General features: G+C 33.7%; 1 pseudogene across 1 annotated transcript; it reads left to right on the top strand.

The window, feature by feature from the left end:
• Positions 1-6,597: 6,597 nt before the first annotated feature.
• LOC308643421 (heterogeneous nuclear ribonucleoprotein A1-like 2) lies at positions 6,598-24,999 on the top strand (annotated as a pseudogene). Its single transcript has 2 exons — positions 6,598-6,777; positions 24,037-24,999. The product of its transcript is annotated as a heterogeneous nuclear ribonucleoprotein A1-like 2 (transcript).
• Positions 25,000-26,071: the final 1,072 nt, after the last annotated feature.

Raw genomic sequence — 26,071 nt, 5'->3', positions numbered from 1 at the left:
TTTTTCTGACAATCCCATGTAACTGATTAACAACTCAGTAGAAGAGATAATTTTTTGAGATTCAATTAAAAACTTAACAAGTCAAAAAATGAAAAATTTTAAAAATGATCAAAAACTAGATTAGATGGTTCTCTAAAGAAGAAATACCAAGAAACAATTAGAAGGTGAATAGATATTTAATATCACTAGTCATTAGAGAAACACAAGTTAAAACCAGAATGAAATACATTTTTCATACCTATTAAGATGATCTTAATGAAAAAATAAATAAAACAGAAAATATCACATGTTGCCATGAATATGGAGAGGATGTGGCCTTTGGTGAAATGTTGATGGAAACTTAAAATGGTGCTGCCTCTGTGTAAAACAATGTAAAACAATGTGAAGATTCCTCAAAAAGTTCGAAGTAAAATTACCATATAATCCAGCAATTCAATTTTTGTGTAAATACCTAAAATAAATAAAAGCAGGGATTTGAACAGACATGTGTCCCCCCATGTTCATAGAAATATTATTCAAAATAGCTAAAAGATGGAAACAACTCAAATAATCATCAATAGATGAGTGAATATACAGAGTGTAGCATAAATATACAATGGCATTTTATATTCACTCTTACAAAAAGAAGAGATACTAGTACAATATAGACATTAAGACAGAGACATTAAGCTAAATGAAATAAGCCAAACAAAAAAGTGCAAATAGTATATAATTTCAGTAATACAAGATACCTTTAGTAGTGAAATTTAGAGACAGAAATTAAAATATGGTTTTCAGGGTTTTGGGAGACGTGTAACAGCAATCGTTTAATGGCTGCAGAAGTTAGAGAAGTTGAAAATGTTTTTCTGGAGATAAATGGTGGAGATGGTAGAACAACAGGATTAACATATTAAGGAAAAATAACTGTACACTTAAAAAACAATGCAAATATAATAACAGTATAAAATTTTCTCTCAAGTAAGTTTGCTTGTTGACAAAAAATTGTAGTCAATGTGTATTGTGTATACCTTCCAATTGTGGTGTCAACTGACTTCTTATATTTCTCATTCTTGAACACTATGTATTCATCTTGTTCTATTTCTTGTTACTAGATACTTTTTTATTATCTTCTTCACAGATACACAGAAGGGTTCTAGTTCCTATCCTCCTTGAATTTAATTATGGGCATTTTACTTACATTAGCTACTAGACTACATGTGTCACTTTTAGGAAAAACATTTAATTTGCAGTTTGATTTCAAACTTTGTATTCCAAAGCTGTAGTAAATATGAATAAAAACACTGGTGTGTGTATATGGAAAACTGGAGCCATCAAACAGAAAATAGGTACTTTGAAAATCACCCAAACCTTAATGTGACTGAAAATGGAAGAAACAAACTTTGATCATTTAAATACTTTTTAACTTGACACAAAGAATTTAAACACATATATTGTCACCAAAAATTAAAACATTTGATGGGGTATATTTGAGCAAATTTGTTAGGTAATGGATGATTTCTCTATATGCCAGTGGTGGCAGTAAAAATAGATGTATATATGTTGGAGGGCCAATTTATATTATAAAATTTAGAATGCATATATCCCTAGGTGGCTAAATTTCAACAAGACATAAAAATGAACATACAAGGATGCTTTAGCACAGCATTGTTTTAGAAATGGAAAAAAATAAATTGGGAAAATATCAAATGTGTATTGGTCAATGACATAAAAGTATGATTCATAAGTAATATAAAATACTATGCGGCAACATAAGAAGCATGAATAGCTTAGTTTATTGTTTCAGAAATATATTCATATATTTATGATGTATTAACAATGTAATAACCTATGATTTCCCTTTTACTGATGGAAGACCAAGTAATTCAAATCCAATTAGACCTCTGAGAAAAACTGCATAAGCCAGAAACAAGCAAATAACTGCTTTTTTGATATCATCAGAGAGGTAAAAGGAATTGAAGAATTATACAATCAAGATCCAGCAAAGAAAAGTACTAAGGCAAGTTGAGCATTTGTTTTAAAAATAATAGAAGCTGAGAATCATCAGGATTTTGGAAGTTTTGTGAGATGTAGACATCACTGATGGAAGCATAAGACATACCAATTCAAGGAAGACCTTGTTATTTCTATGTTATTTGAGTCGAGATAGTTACGTTTAGTGCATACATAAGGGTTCAAAATCTAGCATTGAAACCTCATATTGGATTAAGTGGAGATGAGATTATTGACACCTCTTAGATCTCTTCTAGAAGCAAAACAAAACCAATTATAAACTGAGAAATTGGATACCAACATAATGTTCAAATAATCTCCACAAATATTCATACACATTATCTGTGATGTTATTAAAACTGTCCAGGCACATAAGGAGTAAAAATCTGTGACAAAGTAATAACGGGAGCTATTATGCAATAGATATAGATCCTTAAAAATCTATATAATGTAGTTTTTAGATACAAAATTTAAAATAAATATGCTAACATGATAAAAATCTGTTACTCAGTAGAATACTGGAAAAATGGAAATGGAAACACTAAATTAATAATTAAGATAACTGAAATGAATCAGTAGAAAAGTTCAATAGCTGATTAGACCTACAAATAAAAATAAAATATACTGAAATAAGAAGTATAAATATCACTTTATGTTAAATGTGAAGAGAAGCAAATAAGATGTGAAATGTAAACTAAGAGACTAAAATCATAGTGGATCATAGAAAATGCTTATAGTGAAATGTGAACAGGAAAGGGGAGGATACTTCAGTGGCAGTACTTGAATATAAAATTGTTGAGGTAGTCCCATAATTGAAAAAAATAAAAAGAAGATTTCAAGCCAAAATAGATGATTCTTTATGAATTACAATTAGGATCCCTCAAAACCAAAAAATAAATAAGCACATAACAACATAATAATACAGTTAAAAGTCAAAGTTTGTGATAAACTCTTGAAAGCATTCTGAATTTAATTATGAGCATTTTACTTATACTTTTAAAGTCACTGCCTTTCAAAGACAAGTGACTTCTGAGAGGGAAGGAAAAACCAAAGAAAATGGTATGAGATCAGCACATGTGGTAAGCAATGCTAGCAAACCTAACATGCTAAACCAATTTTAGGAATGAAGCTAAAATAGAAAACAGTGATTAAAAACCCTATGCTAAAAAAAAAAAAAAAAATTACTCAAGGTTTTTATTTAAGTTTAAGAAAAATATCTGTGTTAAACAAATACATAAATCAATATATCTACTTGATCTCATATATAAGAATAAATTTCAGGGTAGTTGTTGATGTTGGGAAAAACAACATTGAAAACAATAGTGCATCTAAGAGATAATAAACTTAAAATGCCAATGTCATTCAGGCTGAGAAAGTTGTCTAAACACACAAGTGCTAACACAAATTTAAAAAAATACAGGAAAATTAAAAATTTTATTCAATAAAGATATTAAAATGAAAAACTACCTTCAAAGTTGGAGACATATACTCATACAAGCAAATGGCAAATTTCTTTTTCATAATACATAATATTAATCTTCCTAAAAAACAAAGCAATGGGGGGGCTGGGGTTATGGCTCAGCAGTAGAGCGCTCACCTCACATGTGCAAGGCCCTGGGTTTGATCCTCAGCACTACATAAAAATAAATAAATAAATAAATGTATGTTATTGTGTATGACTACAAAAATATGAAAATAAAAACAATATGACAAAACATGAATTTCAGAAAAAAGGTGTCTCTGGTAGGCACCTCAGAAGATGACTTCCAATTCTCTCTCTTCCCTGTGGAATACCTTCCTTTTGAGTGTGGGTTAGATCTAGAGACTTATTTCTGAGTTAAAACTACAGCAATATTGATTGGAAATCATTTTCAAGAGTATGTTATAAAGATACTCACTCTTACTCTCTCTAGATCTCTCTGAGGAAAGCCAGCAGTCATGTGCTGTGAATGGCTGGCCATGCTGAGAGGCCCACATAATAATTGGCAGGAAGACCCAAGGGCTGCCAATAGCAATGCGGATGAGCTTGAAATTGGATCTTCTCCCAGCTCAGCCCGGACAAAATGTATGAGACCTTACAGAGACACATTAAACTGTGTTCAAATTCCTTACCCCAAAACTATGACATGACAAATGTATATTTTTAAGCCACTCAAATTTGGGCAATGTCTTCCAATAGATAATTAATACATAATTCAGTGTTCAATAAATATTTAAAAAGTAACTCAAGATAATTTTTTTATTAAGAATAACTAAACTCATTCATTTTTGTCTGGCAGCCATCAGGTAAGTCAAGATGGGTATATACAAGTACATCCAGGAGTTATAAAATGAGAAGCAGTCCTATGTGATATGCTGTCTTCTGAGGTTCCTGGGGCTGGCAGTATCACCAGTTCTCTGTACTTCAGAGGACTCCCTGTCCCATTTGGCCTGATAAACAGCACAGAACAGAGTACAAGGTCAAGCAAGGTTATGTCACATAGAGGATTCTTGACTTCCATGAAGGCCATAAATGCCTAATTCCTAAAGGTACAAACTGTGGCCAGCCTTATGTCCAGATCTCGTACCAGTTGAAGTTTACTCAGAGCCTTCATTCTGATGCCAAAGAGCTAGCTGGATGCCACAGTGTGGCTCTAAGACTCCTGGATTCTTACTGGGTTGTAGAAAGTTCCACATACAAATTCATTTAGTTATCCCTCATTGATCCATTCCAAAAGTCTATCAAAAGAAATCCTGAACCCCATGGATCACCAAACGAGTTCACATGCACAGGGAGATGTACTGGCTAACATCTGCAGGCCTCACGTGGTGGGTGGGCTTGGAAAGGATCACAAGTTCCACCATACTATTGGTGGTTCTCACCATGCAGCCAAGGAGCAATGTACACCAGTTCCACCATGACTGTTAATATAAGCAATTTTTGTAATACTCAAACCTCATAAATAATTTAGAACAGAGATGTGTGCTTAAAGGTATTATCTGTAAAAACTAGTCTGCAGATTATTTTGTGATTTTTTTTTCAAATTATGGAATTTAATGTAATACTGTTTGAAGACTATAAATGATGTGGGTTTTTTTTTTGCTTTATGTTATTAGGGAGTTATATGTTAGTGTTTAAAACATGCTGAGTATAATAATAGGTGTAAAATAAATCCTTTGAAACAGGAGTGCTGAAACTAGGTTGGTAGATTTGTTTGGTGTATGCGATAAAAACCTATAGTTTTATTTGGATGATGCAGTGTTCTGCTGGTTTATATAAAAGTTGCTGGTTGTTTTTTTTGTTGTTGTTATTGTTGTTTTGAGTTTTGCAAGAACAAACTTTTAAAATTGGATTTTGATTAGAATTTTTTAGGATAAAAAGAAGATAGCCTAATCCTATGCTATGGTCATATGTAAAAAAGTGTAAGCTCAACTAACGCACACATTTAAAAATTTAATACAGTTTTTCATTTGTGAAATTGCTGTTTCTGAAAATAAAAAAAAAGTTTCCAAAATGCCACCATTTCAGAAAAATTGAATAAACCTGTGTGAAGAAGTTTCTCTTTCAAGTTAAACAAATCCAGGTAAATTACCTAAGAGTCTACAGTACTGGATAAGTTCACATAAAAGGTAAAATTTCCCAATTTATTACTCTGGCTCCATGGAATATAGAATCCTAAATTCATTGCACAGTGGTCAGTAGTGATGTTTTACTGATATGCTTGGAAACTAAGCATGAATTAAATAAGAATTATATGACTTAATATTTGTAAGCTAGTAACAAATGTTATGATGTGAAGTCGATAAGATAGTAGACTCTCAATAAGTGCCTCTCAAGTGTGAATTTTGAAAACTAAAGTGAGTTTTAATCAAGACTTCAAAATACTTATGCTAATTTGTGACCATTATGAATCCTCCAGTTACAAATGAGCTAGCTATGTAAAAGTGCATCATCTTTGCTTAGTCCGGTCAACAAATTATCTTGGGCCAACTTAGCTTACTCTTTCCCTTAAAGGTAGTGAAAAAAGTCAACTGACATCAAAGCAGTTTCCATATGTGTCCTCTGCTGTCATTTTTTTTCTCTTCCCTGCTCAAACTACCCTCAAAATCCTCACCATTGCACAAGTTTGATCCATCAGGTAAGCATACCAACACATTATTCTGTTTGTGTCTCATCGTCCAGTAGACTAGGCTACAATTCCCAGGGTGCATTTGACTGTGGAAAAAATACAGGAGGAATTGCCCTTATAATTTTAAATTCGGAGTGTGGTGACTTAAGATTAGATCTTTTGATTTCAAAATATAATTAGTGCTTTTCCTGTACTGGCGTTTCTTATTTTCTATAGAGGTTTCAAAATAGTAAATTAATTGATTTCCAGAAAATATACCATAACAGACTCATAGAACATTGCAAACTTTCTACTTAACAAAATAACAAAACATAAAGTTTGGGGGTAGAAGTTGTCTAACTAAAGGAATAAATGTCTATTAAATAACAACCACAACAGGAGGGGATCCAAGATGGCAGGCCAGAGGTAAGCATCCTTCTATGTTGCTTGGTGACCTGGGACTCAAATAGTGAGAATACTGTTTCTCTGAGAGGAATATTCTTGCTCCAATGCAGGAATCATGGCCACCATGCCTGGGTGGGGCTCCAGGCCTCAGCGTCAGAGTAAGTTTCCCAATTACTTGACTACAAGGTGCCTGAGAGGGACCATCGGCATCAGCACCAACATAGAACTTTTAGCCATCAAACTGAGCAGGAATCCTGGACACTGCCTCCATGCAGGACACCCAGCAGCTACCCATGTACAGGAACTCTGGCAGTCACTCCCATGTGGACTCCCATCTAACAACATGGGGCTCCCCCACTGCCTCCATCTTGGAACTCTGCAGCAACAGAGATAATCTTCTACTCTCAGTAGCCTGCCTGTACCTAAGAACTTTGCACAGGCTCCAAAGATAGCCGAAACCACACACTGCATGCCACAGAGCTGTCTCTGAACATATCATTTACATTCAACCATCACCCAGCTTCTCCCACCCAACCCAACACCTCATCACTGAAAGCAGATGCCTCCATCTTGGGTCACAGTATGACCATCTTCAGTGGGAGTAACTCCCAGTTTGGAAATCCAGCTGGCCAGGTATCCAGTTTCTAACTCCCCCCTCTCCCTAGCAAGCTATAGCCGAGCACAGTGACACTCTTACCTTCACCATCATGAGGGCGTAGATACCAGCTAACAATAGACGACCCCCCATTCGATGAGAGGGGAAGCAGGAAAGATACTGATTTCCAACCAAAACAATTCTTGTTTCTTCCTTCAAGATTTTTTTTTCTTCTCCTTCCCTATTTTCCTGCCTTCACAACCCGAAGATATGTGAAACTAAGCACTTTACCTGAATTAGTATTTTGAGGACTTGGACTTCTGAATAGTACATTACAGTTGTATATTCTTTTTTTTCCTCCAATTTTTACTATTTTAACATTATATATATATATATATATATATATATATATATATATATATATATATATATACACACTTATTTTATGTACTCTACTGTCCTCCCACTTACTTGTCTACCCAAAATTACTTCCTCTCTATTCTCCTGCTACTAACCTTCTTCTTTAGATTTCTCTTCCACACTTCCTAAGATAAAATAACTCTATATCCTCACCTCCTAGCTTCTCAGTGTATCATCTTACACCTCACCTCTGATTCTTTGTCTACTATCAGAAGTTGTAAACTCTTTAAAAAACTTACTGATTATATTGTAGATAATAATTGAATTTACCCTTTCTGTATATTGTGACCAAAGTGTAAACATCTTAATAGCAACTAATTGTTTTTAAGGTTGTATATTGTTTATATTAGGATCTGTTAACATTGTCCTTCCCCTCAAAAGAGAGGTATTGAAACCCTAAAGGGACACTATAAGCCCATAGGGTAAAAACAATAATGCCACAGATCCACAGTGCTAGAGGGGAAGACACATAAGCAACATGAAAGGACAAGGGAGGAAAGTGTGCCCCAAAAATAAAGATACCAAATTTTTAGAATCCACGGTGAGCACAGCAGAAGAAATGACAGAGCAAGAGTTCAGGATGTACATAATTAAAATGACTTGTGAATTAAAGCATGATATAAGAGAGCAAGTAAAGGGAGCAAAAGATTATTTTGACAAAGAACTACATAAACAAATACAAGTAGCAAAATATTACTTCAATGAGGAGATAGAGGTTCTAAAACAAACAAACAGAAATACTTGAAATGAAAGGAACAATAAACCAAATTAAAAGTTCAATTGAAAGCATCACCAATAGATTAGACCACTTGGAAGACAGGACCTCAGACAATGAAAACAAAATATATAATCTTGAAAAGAATGTAGACCACATGGTGAAAATGATAAGAAACCTTGAGCAGAATATTCAAGAAATATTGGATAACATAAAAAGACCAAATTTAAGTCACTGGGATAGAGGAAGGTTTGGAGTTCCAAACCAAAGGAATGAGCAATCTATGCAATGAAATAGCATTAGAAAAAATTCCAAATATGAAGAATGAATTTTAAGTAATTCAGGACACTTACAGGATGCCAAATGTACACAACAGATTCACACCAAGACACATTATAATGAAAATGCCTAACATACAAAATAAGGAGAGAATATTAAAAGCCATGAGAGAAATGAATCAGACTACATACTGGGGGGAAGTCAGTTAGGTTATGTGCTGATTTTTCCAACCAGACTCTGAAAGCTAGAAGATCCTGGAACAATATATATCAAGCTCTGAAAGAAAATGGATGCCAACCAAGAATCTTGTATCCAGAAAAATTCTGCTTTACATTTGAAGCTGAAATAAAACCCTTTCATGATAAACAAAAAAAAAATTTACAGCTAGAAAACTTATACTACAGAACATCCTTGGTAAAATATTCCATGAAGAGTAAATGAAAAACAACAATGAAAATCATCAGAGAGAGGTATTACACTAAAGGAAAAACTAATTAAAAGTGAAACCAAGTCAAGTTAAATAACAAAAATAAACAAAAATGGTGAGGAATATAACTTATGTCTAATAATGACTCTGAATGTTAATGGCCTAAACTCACCAATCAAAAGATATAGGCTAGCAGACTGGTATTAAAAAAAAAGACCCAACAATATTCTGCCTCTAGGAGACTCATCTCATAGGACAAGACATCCACAGACTGAATGTGAAAGGCTGTTAAAAATCATACCACTCATTTGGACTGTGGAAGCAAACAAAGGTTTCCATCCTTGTATCAATGAAAGTAGAGTTCAAGCTAAATTTAATCAAAAGGGATAAAGAAGGACATTTAATATTGCTTAAGAAAACCATGTACCAACAAGAAATAACAATTATAAAAATATATGCTCTAAACAATGGAGCGTCTGTGTTCATCAAACAAATTCTTATCAAGTTCAAGATTGAAACTGACCACAACAAAATAATTTTGGGTGACTTTAACACACCTCTTTCACCATTAGATAGATCTTCCAACAAAAGCTGAACAAAGAAATTATAGAACTCAATAAAACAATCAATAACTTAGACTTAACTGACATAAATAGAATATTTCATCCTTCAATGAGTGAATACACTTTCTTCTCAGCAGCACATGGATCATTCTCTAAAACAGACTATATATTATGCCACAAAGCAACTCTTAGCAAATACAAAAATGTAGAGATACTACCATACATTTTATCAGATCATAATGGAATGAAATTAGAAACCAATGACAAAATAAAAAATAAAGACAACTCCAACTCCTGGAGACTAAATAATATGCTACTAAGTGAACAATGGGTTGCAGAAGACATCAAGGAGGAGATTAAAAAATTCTTAAAGGTGAATGAGAACACTGATACAACATATCAAAATCTCTGGGACACTATGAAGGCAGTATTAAGAGGAAAGTTCATTGCATGGAGTTTATTCCTTAAAAGAAGAAAAATTCAACAAATAAATACACTAATGTTACATCTCAAAGCCCTAGAAAAAGAAGAACAAATCAACAGCAAAAGCAGTAGAAGGCAGGAAATAATAAAAATCAGATCTGAGATCAATGAAATCAAAACAAAAACTACAATTGAAAAAATTAACAAAACAAAATGTTGGTTCTCTGAAAAAATAAATAAAATGGACAAATCCTTAGCCATGCTAATGAAGAGAGGAGAGAGAAAACTCAAATTACTAACATATGTGATGAAAAAGGTAATATCACAAAAGACATACAGAAGATAATTGGAAATTATTTTGAAAACTTGTACTCCAATAATAGAGAAAATATCAAGAGAATTGACACATTTATAGAATCATATTATTTTCCCAAATTGAATTAGGATGATATACACAATTTAAGAAGATAAATTTCAAGCAATAAAATAGAAGATACCATCAGAAGGCTATCAACCAAGAAAAGCCCAGGACCTGATTGATGCACGGCTGAGTTCTACAAGACCTTTAAAGAAGAACTAATATCAATACTCTTCAATTTATTTCAGAAAATAGAAAAAGAGGGTGCACTCCAAAACTCATTCTATGAGAATAATATCACCCTGATTCCAAAACCAGGCAAAGACATATCAAAGAAAGAAAACTTCAGACCAATATTTCTAATGAACATAGATGCATAAATTTTCAAGAAATTCCTGGCAAATTGAATACAAAAACATAGTAATACAAAAACACCATTTGACCCAGCTATCCCACTCCTCCATCTCCACCCAAAGGACTTAAAAACAGCATACTACAGGGACACAGCCACATCAATGTTTACAGCAGCACAATTCATAGTAGTTAAACTATGGAAGCAACCTTAGATGCCCTGCAGTAGATGAATGGATAAAGAAAATGTGGTTTATACACAATGGAATATTATTCAGCAATAAAAGAGAATGAAATCATGGCATTTGCAGGCAAATTGATAGAGTTGGAGAATATAACGCTAAGCTAGTCAATACCAAAAAACCAAATGCTGAATGTCTTCTCTGATATAAGGAGGCTGATTCATTGTGGGGTAGGAAGGGGGAGCATGAGAGGAGTAGATGAACTCTACATAGGGCAAAGGGGTGGGAGGGGAAAGGAGAGGACATGGGGGTAGAAAAGATGGTGGAATGAGATGGATATCATTACCCTAAGTACATGTATGAAGACATGAATGGTGTGAATATACTTTGTATAGAAACAGAGATATGAAAAATTGTGTTCTATATGTATAATATGAATTGCAATGCATTCTGCTGTCTTATATAACAGAGTAGAATAAAAAAATAAATTTTAAAGAAAGAACGTCCCCAGTTCCCAAGATAGAAGTTCTTGACAATTGTTGCAGTTAAGATTTCATACTTGGGTAGTTTTGTGACTGCTGAGTGCTTCCTATTTTTCCTTTATTTAAATGAGAGCTCTAATTGCATATACTCTACCTCTGTTCAACTATGGAAATTATCACACATTGTTGCCTGCAGTATAAATTGATAACATTAACTTTGAAAAATAGATTCAATACACGTATGTGGTATAACCCAGAAATTTAACCTAGGTTATATAGCACAAACAAAAGCAAGGTATATATTCAAAGAGAGAACTGATGATGCTTGGATTAGTATTGTGTCTATTCATAAAATCCCTAAACTAGAAGCACTTTAAATAAAGATGAAAGTTAGAAAATAAAAATAAATATAACCACAATGAAATACCATAAACTACCATTGAAAAAATAAACATACATGGAGGTAGGAAGCATAGTAGTATGAATTGTACATTATAACCCTACGTGCAAATATGATTACACCAGTGTAACTCTACATCATGTACAACCAGAAGAATAAGAAGTTATACTCCATTTATGTATGATGTATCAAAATGCATTCTATAGTCCTTTATAAATAATTAGAACAAATAAAAACAAAAGAAAAAAGTAAACATACAGGTATATTCAAGGGCACAGAGAAAATGCACAAAAATAACTCTCAGCAAAACGAAAGGATTTAACTCAAGTCCCTGGGTTCAATACCCAGCATTACAAAAAAATAAATGAAAAAAAAAAAAAAAAAAGAAAAGATTGGTCCAGAGGTCTACAATGGTTTGATAACATAACATTGATAAACAGGTGCTCAGCCATCATTTAATTTATTAACAGCCCAAATAGAACAACAACAACAAAAAAAGAAAGGTAAAGCGGCTCTCACTTCTTGAGGTGGGCTATCCATCTTCTCTAGCCTTCTACATTGGTGCTCCTAGTTCTCTGATCTTCAGACTTATGTGAGGGCTCCCCTATTTTTCAGGCCCTTGAACTTGGATTTGAAGTTCACATCTACTTCTGAGTCCCCAGAAGATTGTGGAACTTTAGCTTCTCTAGTAACATGAGCCAATTCCTGATTAAAATTTATATCTATATCTACAAATTATATATATATATATATATATATATATATATATATATATATATATAAATTTAGATCTAAATATCTTCCTGATTCTGTTCTTCTAGAAAACCCTGACAAATTCAAATATTAAGTGTCATTTTAATGGTTCCTTTCTGAAGGAGCAGGGTCAGAAATGGAAAGACTTAATGGCCCTTTAAGGTCTTCAAAGTAGTAGTCCCTCATCTGCATAAGGTGACATGGGTATTCTATGGACTTCTTTGTATGTAGGCCCTATGTGATATTTCTAAATGTTAAAAATTAAATGAAAATTAGTATTTAAAAATATAGGGCAAAAACTTTTCTCTCACATTTCTGTTTTGGAGAGGAAAGCTTATTTTCAACTACCAAGAGCTTTTCTAAATTGAGATCTGTCCACCTTTGGTAAGAAGATATTTCTCCAAGACTTTGACAACATTGACTGCCTTTGTTTTATTGTGTCAGTTGTTACATTTTTGTCAGCTAATAGAGAAGTGTTAGTAGAAGACCACTAGTTTATTAAAAATACTTTATCATTTTACTAAAATCTCAACATCTTTTTTCTAGATTCGTAGTTGAAAACGAACAAGGGAATAAAGAAAGTAAGATGCTACTCCTTCTATATAGTAGCAAAAGTTCTCAAAATGATGAAACACCTAATTCTGTTAAGATATAGTAAAATTCCTAAGTTACATATTACATTTAGAAATTCATGAGTGTGATAAAATTGTTAGAGCTCTTTGTATAAAAATTGCAATCTGCAGACGACTATAATAGAATTTAATCTCTTTCTCAAAAAATGTAAATTTGGTGAAATTTGTTATGATAAAATTGTTCATTAATATGAATAGCAAAATAATTTTAAAAAACTTATTTTTAATAAGCTAGCAAATAGATAAATTATCTATTCACTTTAAATTCTTGAACTACAAACAGAAGAGCAAATGGGAATGTAAAGGATGTTGAGAGAAAAAAATAAGTCAGAATTTAATGTATAAATTATTGAACTGAGTAAAATGTGAAAGCAAAAATTATTGGTACAGCCAAGGGGGTGGTATTGAATCAAAGGAGTGAGTATGATATTGTGATTTGATATATATTTTGTTCTTTCTGAAATTTCCAAATTAGAAAAGTTTAGATATTACAGTGTAGTGCAAAAATAGATGTCTGCATTTTAGAAGAACAAAGTGCCTGCTGGAATCTCTAGTACATGTGGATTTCTGCAAAGTTGACAGGTGAAGATTGTTTGGGATCAGATTCTGAAGAATCAAACAAGAAATTCACTGAAAAGTGACTGTTATTTTGATTTCCAATTTAATTTTTATGTTTCTATGGCTCTGGCCATGCGTAATAACCATATCTCACTGGTAGCAATTTGTTTTCTAGCAACTGGATGAAGGGTAAAGAGACCTATGAACTAATCCTGGTTTTGTCAGTACCTGACTGTATGATCTATAATATAACTTCCTCTTTCTTCCTTTATTCCTTAAAGAATGAGTTACTCCAATGGTACAGAATAGAGGACACAGAGACTAATCCACAAAGTTACAACTATCTTATATTTGATAAAGGAGCTAAAAACATGCAATGGAGGAAGGATAGCATCTTCAACAAATGGTGCTGGGAAAATTGGAAATCCATATGCAACAAAATGAAATTGAATCCCTTTCTCTCACCATCCACAAAAGTTAACTCAAAATGGATCAAGGAGCTAGATATCAAATCAGAGACGATGCGTCTGATAGAAGAAAAAGTTGGCTCCGATCTACATATAGTGGGGTCAGGCTCCAAATTCCTTAATAGGACGCCCATAGCCCAAGAGTTAATAACAAGAATAAACAAATGGGACTTACTTAAACTAAAAAGTTTTTTCACAGCAAGAGAAACAATAAAAGAGGTAAATAGAGAGCCTACATCCTGGGAACAAATTTTTACCCCTCACACCTCAGATAGAGCCCTAATATCCAGAATGTACAAAGAACTCAAAAAATTAAACAATAAGATAACAAACAACCCAATCAACAAATGGGCCAAGGACCTGAACAGACACTTCTCAGAGGAGGACATACAATCAATCAACAAGTACATGAAAAAATGTTCACCATCTCTAGCAATCAGAGAAATGCAAATCAAAACCACCCTAAGATACCATCTCACTCCAGTAAGATTGGCAGCCACTATGAAGTCAAACAACAATAAGTGTTGGCGGGGATGTGGGGAAAAGGGTACACTTGTACACTGCTGGTGGGACTGCAAAATGGTGAGGCCAATTTGGAAAGCAGTATGGAGATTCCTGGGAAAGCTGGGAATGGATCCACCATTCGACCCAGCTATCGCCCTTCTCGGACTATTCCCTGAGGACCTTAAAAGAGCGCACTATAGGGATACGGCCACATCAGTGATTATAGCGGCACAATTCACAATAGCTAGACTGTGGAACCAACCTAGATGCCCTTCAATAGATGAATGGATAAAAAAAAGTGGCATCTATACACAATAGAGTATTATGCAGCACTAAGAAATGACAAAATCATAGAATTTTCAGGGAAATGGATGGCATTAGAGCAGATTATGCTAAGTGAAGCTAGCCAAGCCCTAAAAAACAAATGCCAAATGTCTTCTTTGATATAAAGAGAGCAACTAAGAACAGAACAGGAAGGAAGAGCATGAGGAAAAGACTAATAGTAAACAAAGACGAATGGGGGGAGAGAAAGGGAGAGAGAAGGGAAAGCATATGGAAATGGTAGGAGACCTTCAATGATACACAAAATTATAAGAGGTTATGAGGGGCAAGGGGGAGGGGGGGAAAAGGGGATAGAATTGAACAACAGCAGAGGAGGTAGAGAGGGAAGATGGGAGGAGAGGGGAGGGGAGGGGGGATAGTAGGGGATAGGAAAGGTCGCAGAATACAACAGTCACTAATATGCCATTATGTAATAATGTGAGTATGTAACAGGTGTGATTCTGCAATCTGTATTTGGGGTAAAAATGGGAGTTCAAAACCCAATTGAGTCTAATGTATGAAAGATGATATATCATGAAATCTGTAATGTTTTGAACAATCAATTAAAAAAAAGAATGAGTTACTTAGAATAGTTTGTTTCTAATGTAACTTCATACTTCCATTTATTCTAGATCAGTGCAAAATTTTATCAGCCAAGAAAACTTGTTATATTAATTTAGTACTTTTATAATACTATGATTAAAAACTTTTTTTCTAGTGAATAGCAAGCTGAAGCTTATTTACAACTCATAGGAAACTCCCTTGAGACAGTAGTTGTAGTGGCAATTAACACTATAATTGAATTAATTTGATCATTATGTAAAAAGTTACCAGATTTACTAAAATTTTAGATTTACTTTCTAAGATAGAAGCTTCCTCAGACATGTTTAAAATTATTGTTGTGAATCACATAAGCTCACCCTCAATTTTAAGGCATTTTAGTCTAATTTTCATGGCAATACAGGATTTAGATTTTTTTATAATTTTCTAGTTAACCTAATGGAGCATGTTTTGATTTTACATTCTAACTAATTGAGAGGAATATTATTATAATTTATGCATAGAATTTCTCTAAAATATGCTATCTTACCTTGATGTTTTAAATCTTATTGATATGTGTCTATCTGTTGATTATTTATAGTACAATATGATTATTCACATGTGTATTTATAGTTCTTTTGTTAACTTCTGTAAAGCGTATATAACATGAAGACATCATCTATGAAGTCATGTTTTCACATAAATAATGTAATAATGGCGTACAGACTAAAATTATTTGACTAAAGTTATGTAATTAAAATGACAAATAGCATGCTAGACTCGGAAACAGTTTATCATATTAAAAGTTGTAATCTCTGCTTCTAATTGGTTCTTTGTGAAAACTCTCAGTCATATCCTCAAATACTTTAACATGAAGATACATTTTATAGTTACCTGCTTCTTATATAGTTTATTTTAAGGGCCACTGGACATGTAATCTTATTTGGACTAATCATGAAACCTGAAGAAGAAAAAACAATTTAGAGATAAAGACATTATCTGAGGCTATGGATTCTGTGGGGATGGAGTAGCAACTGTAGCCTGGACCCTGTATACAGGGCAAAATGGATACATAATTTTAAAAAGGGTCACAAAATTCATTAATTCTTTCTTTGTAGAAGTGTTCTTGTTTTTGTTTTTGTTTTAGGAGCTTTCTGCTCGCCATCTAAGTGGAAAATTTTACCTGAAAATTCATTTGTTTATTCATCCAGAATATACCACCACTCAAGCTTCTAAGATCTATATATAGTCTGATAATACAGAGATACTGATGAACCTATTTTGTTTCAAGGAAGCTCCTGATGCAGAGAGGAAACAGACCAGAAACCAACAAATCCCAAAGAAGTTTCTGCTGCCAGCACACTGGGATTCAGGGTAGCAAAATGGGTATCTGTGGAGCTCTCACTGCTCTGCAGGAGTCTGGTGGCTGCACACTGGGCTCCTGCTAGTGCCTGTACTGACACAATTTCTCTACCTATCCTTGGGTCCCTAAAAGTGATGATAGCAAAAAGCAAAATTTGAGAAGACTTTTTATTTAAAATAGGTCAAGTATAATTGGGAAAAGCAATATATATCTAAAATATGTTATCTGACTTTCCACAGTAAAATGTGTTTGTTTGAAAATATCTAAAACTGTGTTTGTACTTTTCTTCCAAAAGGAGTTGCTTTAAAATATGGGAATTATGAATCCAATTGAACAATTACTAAAGTTCATAGTCATCCAAAATTTTCATTGTTCACCAGAACAATGCACAGTAGAGAAAAATGTAAAAATCTGACTTTCTCTGCAGCCACCCCATAAATGCTGTCTCAGTATTAATATTTTCCCCCTTGATAACATACATAATATAGAGCCTTGTCTTCTTTCAGCAGTAATGTTATTTCTATGACACAGTTTTCTTGAAATCACATCAAAAACATTACCATCACGTTACCTATTACAAATCTAACGAATTGAAAAATTTAGCAACATGGAAAATTAAACACTAAATTAAAAACCAAGATTTGGAAATATTTCTACCTCAGATATCAATTATTTTTTTCTAATCATATGGTCATCTTTCTTTATAAAATAATGCAAAAATATCATTAGGTTTCATTTAGTTTGCATTTTCTCTCTCATATAGTCCCTTTTTTATGCCTGAACATGTGATACTTTACTTTTTATGGTCTTGTGATTCCAAGACTGAATTCTGTTTTGGAACCTGAATTTTTTCTCCAACATGTATATTATTTCTGTTTTTCCTAGTCTTAAAAAGATTTTTAAATTATTGTGGATGAGAAAGACTAATTATGCACAAGTATAATTTTATATACAGTACTCTTCATTCTTAGAGTTTCTCTATATGGTTATATAAGCTATAAAGATGCAGTAAATTTCAGAGTTGTGCAAAAAAACACTTAAGTCAGACTACTTGGGTTATCATTTTTACTCTTCTACTTATAAGTTAGTTATCTGACCCTGGGAAAGTCATTTAACCCATTTGTGCTTGAGCATTCTCATCAGTAAAATGGAATTGAGAATAGAATTACATCATTCAGGCTACAATGGCAGAAACCAATTGAGTTGTTTCAAACATTGGAAACAACACAGAAAATTGGTCACACAGTTAGTGGAAGTCTGAAAAATCAGAAAGTAATATTGAATACTCAAGTAACCCAGGAATAATAACCTCAGGAAACATTTATCTCACTAGGATTTGAGGAACAAAAGAATTTTCAAGTGGCAGAACCCTTCAAAAAGTCAACAGGCAAGGAATACGGTAAATACAGTGTGCCACCTTCCAGGACCAGCATGAAAGCACATAATATAGAATGGAATAGAAGCAGAGAGACTGCACATCAGTAGAAGTCCACTCCTTGGGAATGATGAGAGAATTCCATGAATTGATTCACATAGAACAGTTACAGCAAATCCTGGTAACAGAACAAAAACTAAATAACTGCTGACTGGTTTTTATTAGTATCGGATTAACTTAAATACAAGTATCCTCTCATCATTTCTTTATTTTCTTCATCATAAATTCCAAAACTCCATAATGAATTCACCAAAAAAATATTACACTGTAAAAGCTTAGACTATCAGGTGCAGGTACTCTAGCAGTCATTTAATTTAATTGTGTTTTCCCTGTAAGAATGTGCTCCAATTTCAATTTTCTTTACCAATCAACATTCTCTTCATAAACTTTTTCCCACTGTCTGTGGGTTACATGCTTTCCTTTTGCATGAATGCTTGTAATTCTCCTCTGGAATTTTAAAAACAATGGACATGACCATTGGTTTTATTCACTGCAAGGTAGTGAATATGCAAACAGATGTGTGGAAGTATGAACATGAAACATATTAGAGTTGGAAAATGGGTTTGTACTTATACCTATCCGTCAGATGTCTGTTTATAGACTGTAAAATAATACAAGTGAAGAATCAGAGAAGATTTGGAAATCTTTCGAAGTAATCTAGTTGAGAAATGACTGTAATAAAACTCAGGTGTTGCCAGTACATATGGATGGAAGAGAAAGTTTCAAGATATGCTTTTGAGAAGGAAATGCCATGTAGTAATGAATAATTGCTTGAAAAAAAAAGAAAAGAAATAGTCTTGTTGGCTCTCCAATTTTTATATGTTTTAATTGCATGTATTATACTGAAACATTTTCTTTTTAATTAATTAACTGGTACTGAGGATTGAACCCAGGGGCACTTTACCAGTGAGCTACATTCCCTTTCTTTCTTTTTTGTTTATTTGTTTGTTTGTTTGTTTGTTTGTTTTCATTGTGAAGCAGTTACTTAGGGCCTGGCTAAATTCCTGAGGTTGGTCTTGAATTTGTGAATTCCCTGCCTCGGCCTCTAAAGTCACTGGAATTGCAGGTGTGTACCACCATGCCTGGTGAAGAGTCCATTTTCTATAGAAAGGATCTACATTTGTTTTTTCCATATTTGAGAATATAAGCAAATGTATATTTTGAGTTTACAAATATTAACACATAATATACATTAGTTCTTACTTTTATATATTCTAAAATATTTTAAGCTTTGCCACTTTAATACTGAAAGTTAGTTTTTGTTATTACAGTTTAAACATATATACCAATAATCTTAGAGTTTGACTGGTTATAATTCTATTTGACTAGAAGAAAAAAAGATTCAGAATGCCTTCTCAAACTTTTTAAATACAAGAAAACAGACACATGAATGAGTGAATTCTTAACCTTTCATTTAGATGATACTGCAACCTAAATTTTAGACATAAAATTGCCAATATTAACTCATTTTGGTGCCTTTCCATATTGATAGAGCCAAGAAGAGAAATTTGGTATTCAGAATGCTTAATAACTGAAATACAACTTGAACTAGATTGAGAAGAAATGTTTGTTTCACTATAGTTGATGCTATTTCTTTTGAAGGTTTGAAATTTCCTCAAATGTATTATTCACAAACTGAGTAAATAATTGAAGTATTTAAAAAATAATGTTGAACAATACCATGAAGTTCTTAAATAATAGATGCCTAGTCTGAATTTCCCTTTGGACATTGAAAGCTTAACCAAGTTTTGCCAAAGTAGGAAGTAATCTAAATCCTGGTTGCTTTAGACTCAGCCTATGAATTAGAAGAGAGTGTGATGAATCTCCTCTCCTGTATACACTGTTGCTGTAGCTGCTAACAGAAGGTAAGAGAATAAAAGAACTTGCTTAAAAACAGACTGCAAATCAATGATCTAGTCTGGCATTTTTGTAAACAAGGCAGGAAAAGCAACACAGCAGTTTTACAACATCAGAAAACCATTAGAAAATGTAAAAATATAGCAATCAGTAGTATTGCTTTTGAGATATGAGCATATTAGTTTATTTCTCTTTCTAAAAATCTTTAAAAATATGAACATTTCCAGTGTTCCAATTGTCTAGGGATGAATGCACATTTACCCATTACATTAAATAATGAACATACTGTAATTTGCATATAACAGTTTGGAAACTAGTGATAACAGTGGTTTCAAGATGTCACCTTGAAGGAAAAGGCCAGCACATTGCTTTACCACCTCATAGAAACAAATGTTACTTATGATGCATTGTTAGATTTACTTATGGTAATAATAACCTAAATGGTTCAGTCTTTCAAATGAAATGAGAAATGAGATTTCAAATGAGTTTAAAAAACATGCAAAATGTCAAAAACGATGATTTTTTGCATGATTATTTAGACATCCCAGCCGTGCATATGTTGATTTGAGGAGAGAATGCTGAGAAACTGAGAGGGTACATCAGAATTTTTGGCAAACTTGCTGAGATAAGAAGACAGCCTGCAGTTCAGGGCTTGTCTTTGAGACATCTGATAATCCCTCTCACACCTATGGTCCCCAAATGAACTTGGTCCACACTTACATAGATAAAAGTTAAAACAAAAAGGATAATCTCAAGGAAATTATAACATGTGCTACAATATGTGAGAACCTTACAAACAATATGCTAAATGAAATGAACTAGTCAAAAAAAGAAAAATACTATATGATTACAATTGTATGAGCTACCTAAAGTAGTTGCACTAATTAAACCAGAAAGTACAATGGTGAAATGATGAGTTGCTGTGCATTGAGTCTATAATTTCAGTTTTTTAAGTTGAGAAGAACTATGGAAATGAATGTTAGTGATAGGTAGAGAGCAATGTGGAAGTACTTGATAACAGTAAGATATAGATACAAAAGTAGCCTACATGGTGAATTTTATGTTGTGTGTATTTTAGTGCAACAGAAAAAAAAATCAGGGAGGAAAGGTCTAAATATTTTAGTTTCTAATTGAACTAAGATGATTTCACTTTACCAGATTATCCAGACAGCACTGAAGAGGAAAGTTAAAATCCCCTATGAAGAGTATAACATCATCTGAGTTGTAATTATTTGTAACATTTTAATAACCATTGTCCAGCAAAAATAATACATAAGAAGAAATTGAAGGAGAAAATACTATATTTAAACAGGAATAACAAAATTGGAACAATGTCACAGGGGATCCAGCTAAAAGTGTCATCAGACATGACCTGGAATAACTATCCTTAATGCATTGAGGAAATGGAAGATAATATTGAGAACTTAGGCCAAGAGCTTAAAAATAAAAATATACAGAGTGACTAAATGGCAATTTGGAAACAAAAATATAGAATACCTGAATTAAGAACTAGAATGAGGAATTTTAATAACAGACTAGGAAAAAACAAACAAAAAAGATAATTGAAAACTGGTAGACAAGTTAGAAAATATATTCTGAATGAAGCAAATGAAGATTAAGACTAGGGAGAAAACAGAAAAGCATCAGAAAGACAGAGTACCAGTGTGAAAATCTAATATGCAAGTAATTGATGTTCCTGAAGGGGAAGGAGATTGGGCACAAAGTCCACAGGCATGTTGTGTTAGTCAGCTCTGTGTCACTGTGAACTAAATACTTCAAAAGAACAACTTAGAGGAGGAAAAGTTTATTTTAGGCCCAAGGCTTGACAGTTTTCAATCCATAGCTGGCCAACTCCATTGTCCTCTGCCTCATGTGAGGCAGAACATCATGGCAAGAGGACATGGAAGAAAGCTACTCAGCTCATGATGTCTGGGAAGGAGAAAGAGAGATAGGAGAGGGAAGAGAGAAGAGAGAAGAAAGAAGAAAGAGAGAGCAGAAGAAAAGGGCCATAAGGAGATGAACCATTCCAGGGCACACCCCCAATGACCCATCTTCCACCAAACCCCACATCCCTACAGGTACCACCCAGTTAGTCCATATAAACTGGAATGGACTTATTAGGATACAGCTTTCATAATATAATCATTTCACCTCTTGAATTAATGCAGGAGATTTGGGGGAACACCTTATATCCAAACTATAACACATGGATTACTAGAAACCCCCTGGTTGTTAAGGAAGTCAGTTCCTGTGCTGACATGTTGGAGCATTGGGCCTACATTATAGTTTTAGAAGTTGCAGGGGTTCTGATCTAATTCCTAGCTCTTTGATACACTGTGAGTTGACTTTTGTGCAGGATGAGAGATAGGAGTTAAGTTCCATTCTATTACACATATATTTCCTTCCAGTTTTCCCAGTACTGTTTATTAAAAGGCTATCTTTTTTTGACTTGTGTTTTGGGTACCTTTGTCAAGTGTCAGATAACTGTATTTATGAGGGTTTGTCTCTGTCTTTTATTCTATTCCATTGGTCTTCATGCCTGTTTTGGTGCCAGTACCATGCTTCTTTTGTTACTATAGCCCTGTAGTAAAATTATTATTATTATTTTTTAGGATACAAGGAAAACAGTACTCCCATACATTCTTTGTGGAACTGCAGATTAGTGTAACCACTCTGCAAAGCATTATGGAGAGTCCTAAAAACCTAGGAATGGAACCACAATATGACCCATCTATCCCACTCCTTGGTATGTATCCAAATGATTTTAAATAAGCATACTACAGAAATGCAGCCACATCAATGATTATAGCATAAAGAAAAACGGCATTATGGTATTTGCTGGTAAATAGATGGAACAGAAGACTATCATGCTAAGTGAAATAAGCCAGTCTCAAAAATTCAAAGTCCAAATGCTTTCTGTAATATGCAGAAGCCAATCCAAAATAAAGAGGGAGCCAGGTATGGTGGCACATGCTTAGAATTCCAGCAACTCAGGTCACTGAGGCAGAGGATCACAGATTTAATGCCAGCCTCAGCAACATAACAAGACTGTGAGCAATCTAGTGAGACTCTGTTTCAAAATAAATAGAAAATAAAGGGCCAGGGTTATCACTCAGTGGTTAAGCACTTCTTGGGTTCAACCCCTGGTACAAAACCAAACCAAACCAAAAAAATAAAATAAAATAAGGGGGTATAAAAATAGAATAAAGGTAAATGAATTAGACAAAGGTAAATGAAGGAAAAAGGAAGAAGGGATGGGATAGGGAAAGACAGTGAAATGAATTTGACCTAACGTTCCTGTGTACAGACATGAATATACCACAGAGAATCTCACCATCATGTACATCCACAAGATACTAATTTTAAAAAGCTATAAGTAAATAACAGAAAGACCAATAGAGTATAGGAAAGGAAACAGGAAGGGAGAATGAGAGAGAAAGAAGAAGTACTGGGGACTTAATTAGAACAAATTATATTCCATACTTTTATAGTTATGTCAAGATGAATCTTAATGTTTCGTAGAACTAAAAAGAACCAATTTTTAAAAAAATCCTCCCAGGCTGGTTAAATTAAAATAAAACTATATCTACTTACAAAATTGTAAAGGTGAAAAAGGGGTAAGTGTAGAATAAAAAATGAAAATATTACAAAGATAGATTACCTTTAAAAGATCAGGAATTAGACTGTCAATTTTTCTTCAAAAAAATAATGTAAGGCTGAAAATGGCACATGAAATTCCCAGATGGAAGGCCAGAAATGCTGGAACTAATTAAAAGAAATGAAAGTGGAAAACACAACAGTAACCAGTATACTAGCAAGTGAACATTAGAATTACAACCTATACAGATACATTCCTTAGCTTACTCCTTTCTGCCCGTGGATGCTGCTGAGAAAGCATCTGTCAAGTCTCTCTTCCTGCTGCCATCAAGTGTAAATCAGAGTCCCCTAAGGAGCTCGAACAGCTGAGGGAGCTATTCATCATCAGAGGGCTGAGCTTTGAAACAACTAATGAGAGTCTGAGAAGCCATTTGTAGCAATGAGGAATGAACACTCATGGAATGTGTGATTGTGAGAGATCCAAACACCAAAAGCTCCAGGGGATTTGGGTTTGTCACTTATTCATTGTGGAGGAAGTGGATGCAGCCATGAATGCAAGACCACACAAGGTGGATGAGAGAGTTGTGGAACCAAAGAGAGCTGTCTCAAAGAAAATTCTTAAAAACCAGGGGTCCACTTAACTGTGAAAAAGATCTTTGTTGGTGCCATTAATGAAGATACTGAAGAACATCACCTATAAGATTATTTTGAACAGTATGGGAAAATTGAAGTTATTGAAATCATGACTGATGGAAGCAGTGGAAAGAAAAGGGGCTTTATTTTTGTAACTTTTGATGACCATGACTCTGTGGATAAGATTGTCATTCAGAAAAACCAGACTGTGAATGGCCACAACTGTGAAGTGAGGAAAGCCCTGTCAAAGCAAGAAATGTCTAGTGCTTCATCTCGCCCACATGGTCAAGGTGGTTCTGGATACTTTGTTGGTGGTCATGGAGGTGGTTTTGATGGAAATGGCAAATTTGGTCATTGGGGAAACTTCAGTGGTTGTGGTACCTCTGATGGAAGCTGTGGTGGTGGTGGATATAGTGGCATTAGGGATGGCTACAGTGGATTTGATAATGATAGAAGCAATTTTGGAGGTGGTGGAAGCTACAAAGATTTGGAAATTACAACTATCAGTCATCAAATTTTGGACCCATGAAGGGTGGAAACTTTGGAGGCAGAAGCTTTGGACCTCGTGATGGTGGAGGCCAATACTTTGCCAAACCACAAAACCAAAGTGTTATGGTGGTTCCAAAAGTAGCAGTAGCTATGGCAGTGGCAGAAGGTTTTAGTACTGCCAGGGAACTAAGCTTAGCAGGAGAGGAGAGCCAGAGAAGTGACAGGGAAGCTACAGGTTACAACAAATTTGGGAACTCAGCCAAGCACAGCGGTGGCAAAGCCTTGCTGCTACAAAGAAGACATGATTTAGACAATACTCACATGTATGGGGGAAAAAAAAAAAAACTTGAGGACTGTATTTGTGACTATTTGTATAACAGGTTATTTTAGTTTTTGTTCTGTGGAAAGTGTAAAACATTCCAACAAAGGGTTTTAATGTAGACTTTTTTTTTTTTTTTTTTTTTGCTGTTGATTGCTAAATGTAATAGTCTGATCATGATACTGAATAAATGTGTCTTTTTAAAAATTTGCTGTGTAAATTAGTCTTCTCTGAAGCCATCTTGGTAAAACTTCCCCAACAGTGTGAAGTTAGAATTCTTTTAGGATGATGCCAAGTTCAGAAACTTTGGTTTAGTTGTGACCTTCTGAAGTTCACCATTGAAAGGGTCATCGAAGCAGTCATGAAATTATTTGGTTTATAAATTTAAAAATGATTGTTGGCACATCTTATGCAATATCTAAATTGAATAATGGTACCAGATATGTAATAGATGGAAATGAAGCTTGTATATCATCCATTATCATGTAATCAATAAATGATTTAATGCTCTTGGAAAAATATTATAACCTATACACTATTATCCCCAAATAATAGAAAATATGTAGTATAAGTGGAAGAAAAATAAGTATGAAGGCAGTGTATTAGAATATCAGTCCTCATATAAAAAAACAAATAATGTCAGGTATCTATGTATTTCTTTATCTACATAGACTTTGTGTGCATAAGTATGTGTATGTATACTGCTTCAAAGAACTACCTACAATTTTAAGGATATAGAGATGATGGAACTAAAGAATAGAAATATCAATAAGAGAAAAATACAAACATACACAAATGCTGGAGACACTATACAAAAATCATATACTAACATCAAGGGAAAAACATATGAATAAAAAATATTATTAGGATTGTTTTAGGCAGTTTTTTCACTGCTGTGACCAAAAGACATGAAAAGAATGATTGGA

The sequence above is a fragment of the Spermophilus citellus genome (genome assembly GCF_964194105.1).
Source record: "Spermophilus citellus genome assembly, chromosome: 3".
NCBI classification, from domain to species: Eukaryota; Metazoa; Chordata; class Mammalia; order Rodentia; family Sciuridae; genus Spermophilus; species Spermophilus citellus.
Note: the sequence above shows the minus strand (reverse complement) of the source record. Positions and strands in the feature narration are given on the sequence as shown.